Below are 15,757 nucleotides of genomic sequence, written 5' to 3'. Positions count from 1 at the left end.
TGTTGTGTGGCATTGTATTGAATGTCTCTTGGAAGTCCATGTACACCACATCAACAGCATTAGCCTCATCAACTCTCTCTGCTACCTCTTCCAAAAACTCCAGCAACTTAGTTAAACACGATTTTCTCTTAAGAAATCCATGCTTGCTCTTCCTAATTAATCCACATTTTTCCATGTGGCTACTGATTCTACCCTGAATAATTTTCTCTAGAAACTTCCCCACCACTGAAGTTAAACTGACTGGTCTATAATTGCTGGGCTTATCCTTACAACCTTTTTTGAACAAGGGCGTAACATTTGCAATTCTCAAGTCCTCTGGCATCTCCCCTGAGTCTAGGGAAGACTAAAAGATTATGGTCAGTGCCCCTGCAAATTACACGCTCACTTCCTTCAATAACCTTGGATGTAACTTGTCTGGTCCCAGTGCCTTGTCAATTTTCAGTACCGACAATTTATCCAATACCTCCTCCTTATTAATTCTGAACCCTTCTAGTGACTGTCACAATGCCCTGGGTAGCAACTGCTTCCTTGGTAAAGACAGAGTGAAAGGATTAATTTAACACCTCAGCCATGCCCCCTGCCTCCATGTGTAAATCTCCTTTTTGGTCCCTAATCGGCCCTATTCCACCTTTTACCACCTTTTTACTATTTGTGTGCCTATAGAAGACTTTGGGATTTCCCTTTATGTTGGCTGCCTGTCTTTGCTCACAATCCTTCTTTGCTTCTCTTATTTGTTTCTTCAGCTCTCCTCTGAGCCTTCTGTATTCGGCTTGTTTCTCAACCGTATTTTCTACCTGACACCTGTCATAAGCACACTTTTTCTCTGGATTTGTTTCCCCAGCTTTCCCTTTTGAGGGAATATACCTTGGCTGTGCCGAACCCATTTCTTTTTTGAAGGTAGCCCACTGTTCAGCTACAGTTTTTCCCGTCAACCTTTGGTTCCAGTCTATCCAGCCCAGCTCCGTTCTTGCCCCATTGAAGTCGGCCCTCCCCCAGTTAATTATGACCCAATTCTGGGTTGCATTGTTCTTTTTTACCATCATCCTAAACCTTACGATACAATGATCACTGTATCCTAAATGGTCCCCCACTGACACATGATCTATTTGTCCCATTTCATTTCCAAGAACCAGGTCTAGCTGTTGGATTGTTGGAATGGACACATACTGCTGTAGAAAATTCTCCTGAACACACTCTAGGAACACTTGCCCCTCTCTGCCCTTTACAGAACCACTATCTCTATATTCGGATAATTCAAGTCCCTCTTTTTAATTACTCTATAATGTTTGCATCTGTTTGTAATTTCCCTGCAGTTTTGTTCCTCTACATCCTTCCCACTAGTTGGTGGTCTATAAACTACAATGAGCAATGTAATTGCACCCTTTTTGTTCCTTAGTTCTAGCTAAATTGATTATGTCCATCCCTCTGGGATGTCCTCTTTCTCCAACACTGCAATGCTCTCCATAACCAATATAGCCACCCCTCCTCCTTTTCTTCTTGCCCTATCTTTCCTGATCACCTTGTACCCAGGAATATTTAACACCCAGTCCTCCCCTTCCTTGAGCAAAGTCTCTGTTAACGCCACAACATCGTCATTCCACATGGCAATCTGTGCCTGTAACTCCCCAATCTTGTTTACTATACTCCGTGCATTCACATACATGCATAGTGACCCTGATTTAGACTTCATTACTTAAAGACCCTTGCAACAGCACCAACAAAACACCCCACAAGGAACTCAGTCCTGGCTCTGTTCAGGTGCAACCCATCTGGGTTGTACAGGTGCCATCTCCCCCAGAGCCAGTCCCACTGTCCCAGGAATCTAAAGCCCTCCCTCCTGCACCACCTTTCCAGCCACGCATTCATCTGCCTTATTCTCCTATTTCTGTACTCACTTGCATGTGGCACTGTGAGTAATCTGGAGATTACTACTTTCGAGGTCCTGCTTGCTAATTTTCTACCTAGCTCCCTAAATTCTAACAGCAGGACCACATCCCCCTTCCTAGCCAAGTTATTGGTACCAATGTGGACCATGACCTCTGGCTGTTCACCCACCCCCAGAAAAATATCCTGCAACTGTTCTGTGACATCCTTGACCCTGGCATCAGGGAGGTAACATAGCATCCTGGAGTCACGATTATGGCCGCAGAAACACCTGTCTGTTCCCCTAACTAACATATCCCTATCATTATTGCTCTTCCCCTCTTCTTCCTTCCTCCTGTACAGCCAAGCCGCTCATGGTGCCACAAACTTGTCTCTAATTGCACTCCTCTGAGGAACCAATCAATATCCAAAACAGAAAACCAATTAGTGAGCAGGGCCCCAGGGGACCCCTGCATTACCTGCCTAGTTCTCTTGGACTGCCTAGCGGTCACCCCATTCCCTTTCTGCCTGCATGTGGTGTGACCGCCTCACTGAACATGCTATCCACGTAGTGCTCAGCCTCATGGATGCGCCAGAGTGACTCCAGCTGCCGCTCGAGCTCCAAAACCCGGAGCTCAAGGTTCTGCAGCTGGCAGCACTTCCTGCATGTGTGGTCGTCTAGGTCACCAGTAGTGTCCATGACTTCCCACATATTACAGGACAAACATTCCGCATGACCAAGCTATCTTCCACATCTTAACTTTACTTCCTTACGTTAACTTTATTTTACTTTGGTTTAGCTACATTGCTTTATTTTATTGGCCCTGACTTCCCGTTATTCCTAGTGTTTCTTACTTAAATCCAAGTAGCTACTACTTTAAAAATAATACGCTTTTTTAAAAATTATAGCTATTTAAAGACACTCCCTAACAGCAGTTTCTTACCAACCAATGAACTTACGGTTTCCCTGTGATGTCACTCTTCAATCAGCAAAAGTGCTGGTTTCCCGTGCTTGAGGAGTTCAGGCGTTACAGCCTCAGCACCTGGAGCTTTGCCCATGGTAAGAGAGTCAAGAGCTTTGCTAAGCTCCTCCACTGTGGGTCCAATATCCAGCTCTATCATGGTAGGCAAGTTCTCCATGGTGTCTAGGGTTTCTCGGTGACAGTGTTCTCCCTCGAGTACCACACAAGTTCCACCCATCTCTCCAACTGTTCATTGCAGTCGGTGGTAACTTCCCTTGCCTTTGTTTTCAGTGAAGCAGTTTTAGTTGCTGATGGGCCTGTTGGGTTTTTGATCCCTTTTATGCATGCCCCCAGCATTCCCTGTGTCGAAGGACATTTGGGTATTCTAGCAAAGTTATGACCAGTAGTCATTGGCACGCCGCCTAGTCGTCTGCTGGACTTCACTTCGAGCAGCTCTTAATGCATTCAAAGTCTTCTCACCCAGATCTCTCTGGAAATGAATGAGAGCAGACCACTTGGCTTCAATGACGGGTTCCATCAGTGATGTTAGCTTTGAACCAGTCAGCATTTTTCCGCTCTTGCTTCCCATATGTTGACAGTGTGATATTGTAGATAATGTCTTGAAGCATGTTTCATTTTGCTTCTGCACTCTGTGTGGGAATGCTGGAGAGCACTTGTTCAATCAATTCGAGGTTTTTATCTGGTATGGCTGTATGACTGACATTAACACGAAGACAGTACTTCTGCTTTCAATGAAAAAATCTTCAAGGATTGCAACCTCACCCTAGGGCACACCAGGGAGTAATCTGTATCACAGTCAGCATTGTGATAGCTATGTGTGTTGAGAATGGTGATCAGAGAGTCATGTCTGGTGGTGATCAGATCCAACTTGGATGTTTCCTGCCAGATCAACGTGTAATGTTTTTCTTTCATGATCCACTCTCAGCGAATCTGGTCTCTTGTAAGGAAGCTATATCAATGTTCAGCCTATCAAGTTCCATGTTGATCATGACTGTCTTGCATGCATTTTCCACCAGCTGCAAGTCATCTGTCAATCCGGTGCACATGGTCCTGAAGTTCCAGCTTGCCAATCGGAGAGTTTCTTTTCATTTATTTTTGCTTGGTGCAACGGATTCCATTAACTTATTGAGTAGAGACTCTAAGCTCCAAGGAGCCATTGAAGCAGATGGACTGTGGCAGGTCAGCAGCTTACCAGTCGGGGGCTGCCTGACTTGAGGTGGGCGATAGCTGACCAGTGAGGCATGATGGTCCCCCCAACCGTCAGAGACAGCTCGTAGCAACCATTCTCTGCACCAAATTGGGCTTATCACTCATCACTGCTTTCTCCCGTGTTGTGTTAACGTTCTGCTGCAAAACTGGAGTGCCCTCTCTATGGCACAAGGCTGGGCAAAAATTTATGGAGAGCATGGACTGCCCAAATGTCAAGGTCCTCTCGACCTCACTAAGTGAGTCTAAAGGAGTGCAAAGTACTACGTTAGCAGTGTCTTGGGTGGATGACTTGCCAGAAAGATTTATTTAGACATCAGTCCATCTATTTTGTTGATTTTTTTGTCAGGGTTTCCTCCCTTGTCCTTCAACTCTCACAAAGTATCCGCAATGGAGCTATTCACTCATCGCTGGGAGTTTGGTTCATGAGTGCCAGGGCCCATCCACATGCTTGTGGGCCTGCACACTGCATGTCTGGGGGCCAAACTCCGCTGAGTGCCTCTGAAGCTTTAGCCTGGGACCCTGAAGGACCCACTTTCTGTGGGGCACCACAAGGAGGAACAGCTGAGGACTTGCTGATAGAGGGGTTGTGTACCGACAGGGAGAGACTTGCACATTTGTCTTTTTCGATTGCTGTTAGCCTTAGCCAGCGGCGTAGGCCAAAAATGAGAAGCAAGCTAGCATACGGAAGTGGAAAGCATACCAACTCTCTTCACCCACACACTGGACGCATCACATCGAGATGTTGGACACACTTGTGTGGTCATTTACCTGAGTTGGCTAGATGGCTAGAGTGTGTTGCAGAAAATGCCACAGTGCAGATTCAATCCCTAGAGTGTGGTGGTTGATGCAGATCTGTCTCCTCACTATGCTCCATGTTTGTGGAGTAGTGCTCCTCAAGCTATATATAACCAGCTGTTTCTCTAATGGAGAGAAATGCCTAAGGCCTTTGTGGACTATTGCTGATTACCTTACCCATTAGTATCCCTTTAGAATTGTGCCCTTTATTTAATATTGTCTCTCCTCGTTCTTCCTACAAAGATGAATCACTTCACACTTCTCTGCATTAAATTTCATCTGTCACTTGTCCGCCCATTCCACCAGCCTATGTCCTCTTGAAGTCTATCACTATTTCCCTCACAGTTCACAATACTTCCACATTTTGTGCCATCTACAAATTTTGAAATTGTGCCTTGTACACTAGGTTATTAATGTGGATCAAGAAAAGCAGGGATCCTAACACCAATGCCTGAGGAACTCTAATATATATCTTCCTCCAGTCTGAAAAACAATCATTCAGCACTTTACAACTTTCAAACCATGCTGCTAATGTCCCTTTTATTCCATTAGCTCCAGCTTTTCTGGCAAACCTGCAATGTGGCACATTATCAGATGGCTTCATGTACACATCAGCCACTTAACCTCATCAACCCACTCTGTTACCTCTTGAAAAAACTCCAGCAAGTTAGTTAAATACAATTTTCCCTAACAAGTCCATGCTGGCTTTGTTTATCTAATCCTCTTTTGCCCAAGTGACTGTTAATTTTATCCCAAATTATTATTTCTAAAAACTTCCCTGCCGCCAAGGTTAAACTGATTGGCCTGTAGTTGCCAGGATTATCCTTACAGCCTTTATCGAACAAGGGTGTAACATTTGGATTGAATAAAGTAAATCTTTGAAACACTGAAAACATGAGCTCTGGACTCAGGAGTGTCCCTATGAATTGGTGAGAGTCTGTGCTCCACCTCAGGCACACAGGAAACCTTACCTGGGGGCTTTCTCCAGCGGTTGCTTTGGAGACTGTTCAACATGAGGACAGGTCTCCACACAGACAGGACAGCGAATCAAAACTTAGTAAACACTACATCAAAGCAGATAACCATTGAGAATGCCTCACCTTGACAGTCAGCTGACCCCAGTCTCCATCACCTACACTCTCTGACTCCAACACGTGACTAAAGGTGTCAGACACTCGGTTTAACAGCAACTCCAGGTGATCAGTGCAGGTACACCAGCCCAGACGCTTCTCCACACAGGCACTCACTGAAAGAATGCCAGAACTTCAGAGTTACTGCCAGTTACAGCTAATCAACCCTCCCTATCCAGAGGGTGAAAAGTTCAGTTTATTAAAATTAGACAATTTCTGAGAACCTGAAAAAATTGGGATTATTGGAGTCAAAAGTGGCAAAACCCATGAAAGTTCCAAACCACACCTAATGGAATCCAGATATATTGTAAACTGGCCAAAGACTCAGGATAGGAACAGAGGGACCAGCCCAGCAGGTAAGGAACAAGCAACTGAGAAACAAATGAAGGAGCATCAAATTCACGAGGTGGGGGCACAAGAGAGGAATGCAAAGTTCAGGAAGGGCACTGGATCAAACATTACACTTCCACCTCACACACTGGGTTCAAATTCTGCCCAGGCCAATGTAATAAAGTCTCCTCTGGCTGCAATATGGAGGATCCGACATTGAGGTAAGTGTCAGGCACTTTCAATCCAGTTTCTGCACAAACTGGCAAAGATTGGCAAAGTTGAAAGGGAAAAGTTTACACCGGGGCAGTAGAGGAAGGTTGAATTAGGGATCATTTTCTGCACTCAAGGAGCTTTACTCTGTATCTAATTCCATACTATTCCTGCCCTGGGAGTGTTTGTTGGAACAGTGTAGAAGGAGGCCATCTGTGACAGGCTGACCCAAGAGATCTGACTGACAACAGCTGGACTCCTCGAGCAAGTTTTTTTTCTTTAATCCTAAATGGGATGTGGACATCACTGACAAGGTCAGCATTTGTTGTCCAGCCCTAATTACCCTTGAACTAAGTGGCTTGCTAGGCCTTTTCAGAGGGCAATTAAGAGTCAACCACATTGCTGTGGGTTTGGAGTCACATGTAGGCCAGGCCAGGTAAGGCCAGCAGATTTCCTTCCCTAAAGAGCATTAGTGAATCAGATGGGTTTTACAACAATCACCATTACTGAGACTAGCTTTCAATTCCAGATTTTTTAATTGAATTTAAATTCCACCAGCTGCCGTGGTGGGGCTGGAACCCATGTCACCCGAGCATTAGCCTGGGCCTCTGGATTACTAGTCCAGTGACATTACCACAATGCCACCGTCTCTGCCTGCGGCAGATGCCAAACACAAGCTTCGGTCAGTGGGTCAGGCCATGCCAGGAACTTGCTGAATTGCCAAGTTCGGCAGCAGCGCAAAGGCCCTCTTCACCAATCTTAAGAGCTGCTGCCAGATTCACTGGTTCCAATTCTTCCCACACCTGGTGGGATCTGTTAATCGACAAGGGCCTGGAGTGAGTGGTGGGCATGTTACAAAGGAAGTCAGGAAGCAAGGGGAAGATTGCCCTGATTGAGGAGACTATGGAGTAAAGGACCTGTAGAGGGGAGTGGGGCTGAAGAGGGCACTGTTTATGGCAACCAGAGAGCAAGGAGGGCTATACATGAAACTAGGTGTGTGATGACCATTGACCTGGAAGCAGGACAGTAAGAAAAATTTGCAATTCCTTTAAAATATCTGTAGAATCTGTAATTGTTTTTTAAGAATGTTTGAAAAGGACTTTTAAGAGTTTGCATCAATTGTAAAGAGATGAATTGTAATTTTCATGGATAAGAAATAATACCGGTCTATGTGAATGGGCAGCCCTTGACCTGGACGCAGTACCAACAGGAAGGAAGTTAAGATACAGAAGCTGTGTGACTGGCAGACACAAAGGAGATTTCCAAGACAAAGAAGATTTGTAGGCAGAAGGCAATCAACACACAGATACAGACACTAAGAAAAAGCAGATGCAGAAAGAAGTACACAGAGGCCATATGAGGAGAAGCCAGCAAAGCTCTCAATGAAAAGGCTGGTTTCTGTTTGGCAGTAAAAAGAAAAACAGAATTCCAGAAACTCTTGGCAAGCTATGTACAAGTGAGCTAAAAGGGACTGAATTCTAAAAAGTGATTTGGTTAGCTCGGATGTGCAAAAGAGCTGAGAGTTTGTATCAGAGGACCAGGTCGTGAACCAGGTATTGTTGGTTGGTCAGTTGTAAAGGAACTCTAGAAAGCCACACCATCGAGACACATGTGACCCACATGAGAAAGGACGTAAATGTGCACCTTCTCGTTGTTAACCATATCCGAGGACCTTGAATGGAATACAGCTGCCAGGCAATGTGACTCGAGGGCCAAATTGATTGAGTCAGAAAGACTATGAGATTGCACATGGTGTCACATTTTTGCGGGAAGTGATGCAAGTGTTTGTGGTTATCTAAGACGTATCCTAGCTGTATCGCCTAGCTAAAGTGAAATTTACTTTTTTTATTTTAAGTATTATTTGCCTGTTAATTGATGTTTAATTTGGATTGGTTCTGATATTCACGTTAAAGTACAAGTTTTAAAAAAGTGAAATCTTGTTGGCAATTTCTTCATTTAGGGTCATTTGGTCAATTTGGTTATTTAGTTTGCAGTTTCCCCATGGGACTCATAACAGGGGAGATATGTGAAGTGGGAGGAAGCCACAGATTAGAGAGAGACAAGTACAAGGCCTGACTGTGATCTATCACTGAATATAAAGACACCAGGCACATACCTGCCTGTAGTTCTGTCAATGACAGCACCTGAAAAACAAGGAAGTGGAGAGTGAGGAGACGGCTGCATGAAGTACGGATTAAACACAGCAATATATTGTACTGAGTAAACAATAGGCTGAATGGGTAAAAGAGCCGGACTGCAGCCTATGACAGGAGAAATTCCACACACACATACAAACACATGCACGCAGATACAGGCAGACACACACACACACAAAATTACACATACAAATACATGCACACAGACACATACAGGAACAGGAGGCCACTTAGCCTCTCAAAATTCCATTCAATGAGATCATGGTTCATCTGAAACTGAATTCCATATACAATACCTTCCTTTATCCCATAGAAACATAGAAACTAGGAGCAGGAGTAGGCCATTCGGCCCTTCAAGCCTGCTCCACCATTCATTATGATCATGGCTGATCATCCAACTCAATAGCCTGCTCCCGCTTTCTCCCCATATCCCTTAACAATTTTGGATAACAAAAATCTATCTCAGATTAAAAATTAACAACTGATTTAGTATCAATTCTTATTTGAAGAAGAGAGTTCTGAACTTCTACTAAAGTTTTGCAATTTGACTCCTGAAAAGTCTGGTTCTAATTTTTAGACAATTTTCACCTCCAGGAACCAGGGTTTTGTATGTCTTTAGCAGAAATTCTAGCCCCTTATATTCTCTCACACAGACACACAACCTTTTTTCTCTTCCTTTCGCACAGCAGCTACCAATTTGCTGTCCCATGAGCCTCTAATTCCTGGTGCAGTTGCTATCCATCAGCATGGACCAACTTTAACACATAGGCTGGAGCATAATGTCCTTGTCTAACTGCACAGCCATTACATGTTGGCTGTTCTGTCTGAGCCTGGGACCTGCTTCATCTGTGGCATAGTACCACTGCCAGCAGTGGGCTTACCATCAGAGCCAGAGGGAGCCTACCAGGTGTATGAGTGAAATAGGACATAGATCCACATACATAACCTACTCACTGCCCAGTTAGTCTCTACCATAATACTGCATGTACCCCCTGTGTCTCCAACAGGTTATTCTGCATCTTCTCTGTCAGTGCATTGCTCCTCTTCTATTGACCTGTTAATTAACATCAAAACAAGACAGTCAGCCGACCAGTCGGAGAAAAAAAGAGACTTGCATTTATGTAGTCCTTTTCAAGACAACAAGATATCTCAAAGTGTTTTACAGCCAATGAAGTGCAGTCACTTCTGTAATGTAGGGTAGTCAGAAAACATCAATCTTCTGTCAGCAAAGAGTGACCTGTGGGAATGTAAATGGTGGCAAGATGAGAGTGATGAGCGGTGGAGAGGCGAGGGGAGTGAGCGGTGGAGAGGCGAGGGGAGTGAGCGGTGGAGAGGCGAGGGGAGTGAGCGGTGGAGAGGCGAGGGGAGTGAGCGGTGGAGAGGCGAGGGGAGTGAGCGGTGGAGAGGCGAGGGGAGTGAGCGGTGGAGAGGCGAGGGGAGTGAGCGGTGGAGAGGCGAGGGGAGTGAGCGGTGGAGAGGCGAGGGGAGTGAGCGGTGGAGAGGCGAGGGGAGTGAGCGGTGGAGAGGCGAGGGGAGTGAACGGTGGAGAGGCGAGGGGAGTGAACGGTGGAGAGGCGAGGGGAGTGAGCGGTGGAGAGGCGAGGGGAGTGAGCGGTGGAGAGGCGAGGGGAGTGAGCTGGGGCGAGTATTAAAGATAAATTCAATCTCAAGTCTGGTTCTTGTATTGGGGGTGATGTTAAACTATCTGATTCCCAGCTGTCACATCGACTGCACAGTGGAAACATCTCCAATTTCTTGATAACAAAAACACAAAGTGCTAAAAAAGCTCAGCAGGTTTGGCAGCAGCTATGGAGCGAGAAATAGAGTTAACGTTTCAGGGCTGTGACCTTTCATTCAAATTCCAATGTCTTGATGTCTCTGTCAGCATCAATGTTTCAGATTCACAATCCTGTATCAGAAGGACTCCATTCTGCTACATCCACAATATGATTTTCACCTTCCCTTTTAATTCAGATCCTGTGCATGTCCTTCATTGCTGAAACCACTCAGCTGAGCTTCCTCAGTCTGTCCGTCCTCAGAGGTCGCACCCTGACTAAGGAGAGTTGCATCACTTGCATGGTTAAAGTTGGATAAAGGTATCTGACCAATGGTAATGGTGATACTTGCACAGATGGAGTGCGGGATCTAGTCCATTGCAGAGTAGGGCTTGGGCCAGAACACATCGCTGCCGTAATCCAGATGTGGTGTAGAAACTCCCAGACTTATGGTTTTCCCATGCAGACACATGCTCCTGGATCATTACGTGAATCCTGACTGTGCCTCAGGAGGATGTCAGGGATGCCAACGTTGTGCAGCCTTCCATAGGGTTTCTGTCCACATAATCAAAGGCTAAATTGCTGTTAACGGATGTGACTGGCAGAGGAAGGCTGAACGCACAATGTCTCCAAGACAATAAGCTACTGTAGATCAGTGAAGGCTAATTACTCAGGGTAACAGCGTTTGGTTAGGACTGGATGATGCGGAGAACACTGAATGACATTTTCCAGGAACAAAGTAGAATTACTGGTCCATAACCCCCATAATCAAGAATCCTAGAGCAAGATGATGATCACTTCCATGGGGAGACAGTGGTGATTGTGATACAATGTCACTGGGCTTGAAACCCAAAGCCCCAGGCCAATGTTCTAGGGATAAGGGTTCAAATCCCACCACAGCAGCTGATAAAATTTAAAAATTCAATTAATAATCTAAAACTGAAAAGCTAATCTTATTAGTGGTGGCCTTGAAACCACCGACAATTGTTGTAATGCCCTTGAAGGGCATTGATGCCCTCCACTCCATCTATGCAATTATCACTATTACCAATACCCTTTAGAGAAGGAAATCTGCCATCCTTACCTGGTCTGGCCTACATGTGATTCTGTCCTCTGAAATGGCCTAGCAAGCCACTCAGTTCAAGGGCAATTAGGGATGGGCAAGAAATGCTGGCCTTGCCAGCGATGCCCACATCCCATGAAAAAATAAATGATTTCCTTTGCCTCAATGGCGCTGTTCCAGAAGTCCAAATGTGAACAGAGTTGATGTGATGCTCAGCTTAGGGGCTTAACAACATCCTTAAAAAAAATGCATGATTTATACAGCTGGGTCTAGAAGCATGAACATTTCATTATTTATTGTTAGTCATTTGATAGTACAGAACTTGAGTATTGATGAAAAACATGAGCTTCTCGTCTTGCACTCATCAGGACACTCGCAAGAATACCAACATAAGGGGAAAACAACAATTTATACTGTATGTGAAGAGAGTGCTGATTGGTTGGCAACTGGCATTGCCATGGAGAATACGTCAGTGATGGTGACTGACAGCTAACTGCCAAGCATTGTTTGAAATTTAAACCTGATTGGTCATTCCTTGAGGAATGAGTCAGCGAATGGTCGGCGTTGGGATTCTTACAGTTCCACATGCTGTAAGATTGGTCTTAGACCATAATAAGACTACAAGACAAAAGAGGTTCACTAGATTGATTCCAGAGATGCGGGGCTTGTCATATGAGAAGAGATTGAGCAGTTCAGGCCTACACTCACTAGAGTTTAGAAGGATGAGAGGAGATCTAATTGAGGTATATAAGATGCTAAAGGGGATAGACAAAGTAGACGTGGAGCAGATGTTTCCCCTTGTGGGACATTCTAGGACGAGAGGCCATAGTTTTAGGGTAAGGGGTGGTAGATTTAAATCAGAGATTAGGGGGAATTACTTTTCTCAAAGGGTCGTGAATCTGTGGAATTTGCTACCTCAGAGTGCAGTGGATGCCAGGACGCTGAATAAATTTAAGGAGGAGATAGACAGATTTTTAATTAGTAACGGGTTGAAAGGTTATGGGGAGAGGGCGGGAAATTGGAGTTGAGGCCAATATGAGATCAGCCATGATCGTATTGAATGGCGGGGCAGGCTCAAGGGGCTGAATTGCCTACTCCTGCTCCTAGTTCTTATGCTCTTATGAGCAGAAGTAGGCCATTTGGCCCATCAAGTCTGCTCTGCCATTCAATGATGGCTGATCTGATAATCCTCAACTCCGCTTGCTTGCCTTTTCCCCACAACCCTTGATTCTCTTACTGATTAAAAATCTATCTCAGCCTTGAATATACTTAACGACCCAGCCTCCACAGCCCTCTGCAGTTAAAGAATTCCACAGATTGACTACCCTCTGAGAGAAGAAATTCCTCTTCATCTGTTTTAAATGGGTGCCCCCTTTCTATGAGATTATGCCCTCTGGCCTTAGGGTCTCCCACAAGGGGAAACAACCTCTCAGCATCTACCCTGTCAAGCCGTCTATGAATCTTAGATGTTTCAATAAAGTCGCCTCTCATTCTTCTAAATTCCAATAAGTGCAGGCCCAAACTACTCAACCTCTTCTCATATGAAAATCCCTCCATACCCGGGATCAACCGAGTGAACCTTCTCTGGACTACCTCCAATGCTAGTATATCTTTCCTTGGACAAGGGGACCAAAAATTGTTTACAGTATTCTAGGTGTGGTCTAACTAGTGCCTTGTATGGCTTTAGCAAGACTTCCCTATTTTTATACTCCAATCCCTTTGAAATAAAGGCCAAAATTCCATTTGCCTTCCCTATTACCTGTTGAACTATATGTTAACTTTTTGGGAATAATACACAAGGACTCCCAAATCCCGCCTTCTGCAGTCTTTCTCCATTTAAATAATATTCAGCTCATCTATTCTTCTTGCCAAAGTGCATAACCTCACATTTTCCCACATTATATTCCATCTGCCAAGTTTTTGCCCATTACTTAACCTGTCTATATCCCTCTGTAGACTCCTTGTGTCATCTTCACCACTTGCCTTCCCAGCTATTTTTGTGTCATCTGCTAACTTGGCGATAGTACATTCATTTCGATAGTACATTCATTTCCCTCATCTAAGTCATTAATATATATTGTAAATAATTGAGGCCCCAGCACTGATCCCTGTGGCACTCCACTAGTTACAGGTTGCCATCCTGAAAATGCCCCCCTTATCCCAACTCTGTCTTCTATTAGTTAGCCAATCCTCTATCCATGCTAATATACTACACCCAACACCATGGGCTCTTATCTTATTAATTAGCCTTATGTGCGGTACCTTATTGAACACCTTTTGGAAATCCAAATATATTACGTCTACTGGTTCCCCTTTATCTATCCTGCTTGTTACCTCCTCAAAGAATTCTAATAAATTTGTCAGGCATGATTTCCCCTTTATGAAGCCATGCTGACTCTGCTTGATTAGATTATGTATTGCTAAATGCTCTGCTATTACATCCTTTAGAATAGACTGCAACATTTTCCCAATGACAGATGTTAAGCTAACTGGCGTATAGTTACCTGTATTTGTCTCCCTTCCTTTTCGTCTTATCAACAACCATGCAATTAAGGCCCAAGCCATTTGCTCACCATGCAAGCTTGATGCTGAAATAAGGCACATGCAAACTTGACGCTGAAATCAAGCACATCAAAGGCATCCTGGAGGATAATGGCTACCTGATCAGATCATTTCGCACTGTATATCACGCAAGCTCATGAACGGCCTGAGGCTGTCACTTTCAGCCCTTAAAAGTGTCCAGTCTATCTCACATTACCCTGGAAGGGCAAAGTATCTCAAAAATTTGAGCAACAGGTGAAGCTAGCTGTTTCACGCTGCTAATGTGTAGGAGCAACAGGAGTGGTATTCCCCACTAACAGGATGCTGCCATCAAGCCAGAAAGACGTCCTGTCTATCACACAAATCAATAATGCGGTATATGAATTTCAGTGCCAATGTAATGCTAGGTATGTAGGCCGTACCTCCTGAAGGCTGGAGATCGTATCAAACAGCTGCTGTTCGCAACAGGCAGGGCACAGACCGTACCCAACCAGCCCGTGCTTGCAAAACTCAAAACACAGCATCGAACATTATATGTGATTCCGTGATTGGGCAACATTTGCTAAATAACCTTCAGTGTACTAAGAATTACGCAGACAACCAATTTAAGATTATCAGTCGGGCTTGGAATATGGTGCATTTACATGTACTGGAAGCTACATATATTAATAGACAAGGCCCTGTTCTTTGCAGACAGAAAGAACATTTACGCACTTGCACCTGTTTCAGCTAAACAAAGTAAGTGACAGCCATTCGCTGACTCATTCCTCAAGGTAATGCCTTGACCAATCAGGGTCAAGCTGCTTGGTTTAAATTTCAGACAATGCTTCGCAGTAAATTGTCAGTCACTATTAGTGGTGCATTCTCCATGGCAATCAGCACTCTCTTCACATTCAGTATAAATTGTTGTTTTCCCTCTTATGCTGGTATTCTTGCGAGTGTCCTGGTGAGTGCAAGATGAAAAGCTTAAACATGTCTCTTTTTACTGAAACACTCAGTTGTTGTTGTTCCTGATCCAAACAGGCCAAGGAGAGGTTTGAAAGCACTGCTGAGGCCACCTTATGTGTCACTCATGTCTCAAAGTATAAAAATTGCATCATGGAGACAGCATCTTCCATTAACAGCTGATAGAGTTTGCCTTTCTTGGGGGCTGGTTAAAATCATAGAATTCTTACAGCACAGAGGGAAGCCATTTGGCCCATTGAGTCCATACTAGCTCTCCAAAGAAGCAATTCATGTACTGCCACTCCCCTGTCCTCCCCCACATCCCTGCACACTCCTCCTCTCAGATATTTAGAAAATTTAGAAAAATTTACAGCATAGACAGAGGCCATGCTGCCCATCATGTCTGTGCCAGCTGAAAAATGAGCCCCCCCGTCCAGTCCCATTTTCCAGCACTTGGTCTGTAGCCCTGCAAGTTACGGACTTGAGGTGCATATCCAGACACCTTTTAAATAAAAGCAAAATACTGCGGATGCTGGAAATCTAGAACAAAAACAAAAATACCTGGAAAAACTCAGCAGGTCTGACAGCATCTGCGGAGAGGAATACAGCTAACGTTTCGAGTCTGTTCTGATGAAGAGTCATTCGGACTCGAAACGTTAACTGTATTCCTCTCCGCAGATGCTGTCAGACTTGCTGAATTTTTCCAGGTATTTTTGTTTTTGTTCACCTTTTAAATAAGATGTGGTTTTCTGCCTCC

This window comes from Cetorhinus maximus, chromosome 12 (genome assembly GCF_964194155.1).
Source record: "Cetorhinus maximus chromosome 12, sCetMax3.hap1.1, whole genome shotgun sequence".
Classification (NCBI taxonomy): domain Eukaryota; kingdom Metazoa; phylum Chordata; class Chondrichthyes; order Lamniformes; family Cetorhinidae; genus Cetorhinus; species Cetorhinus maximus.
The sequence above is the reverse complement of the archived record's forward strand: the minus strand, read 5'-3'. Positions refer to the sequence as shown.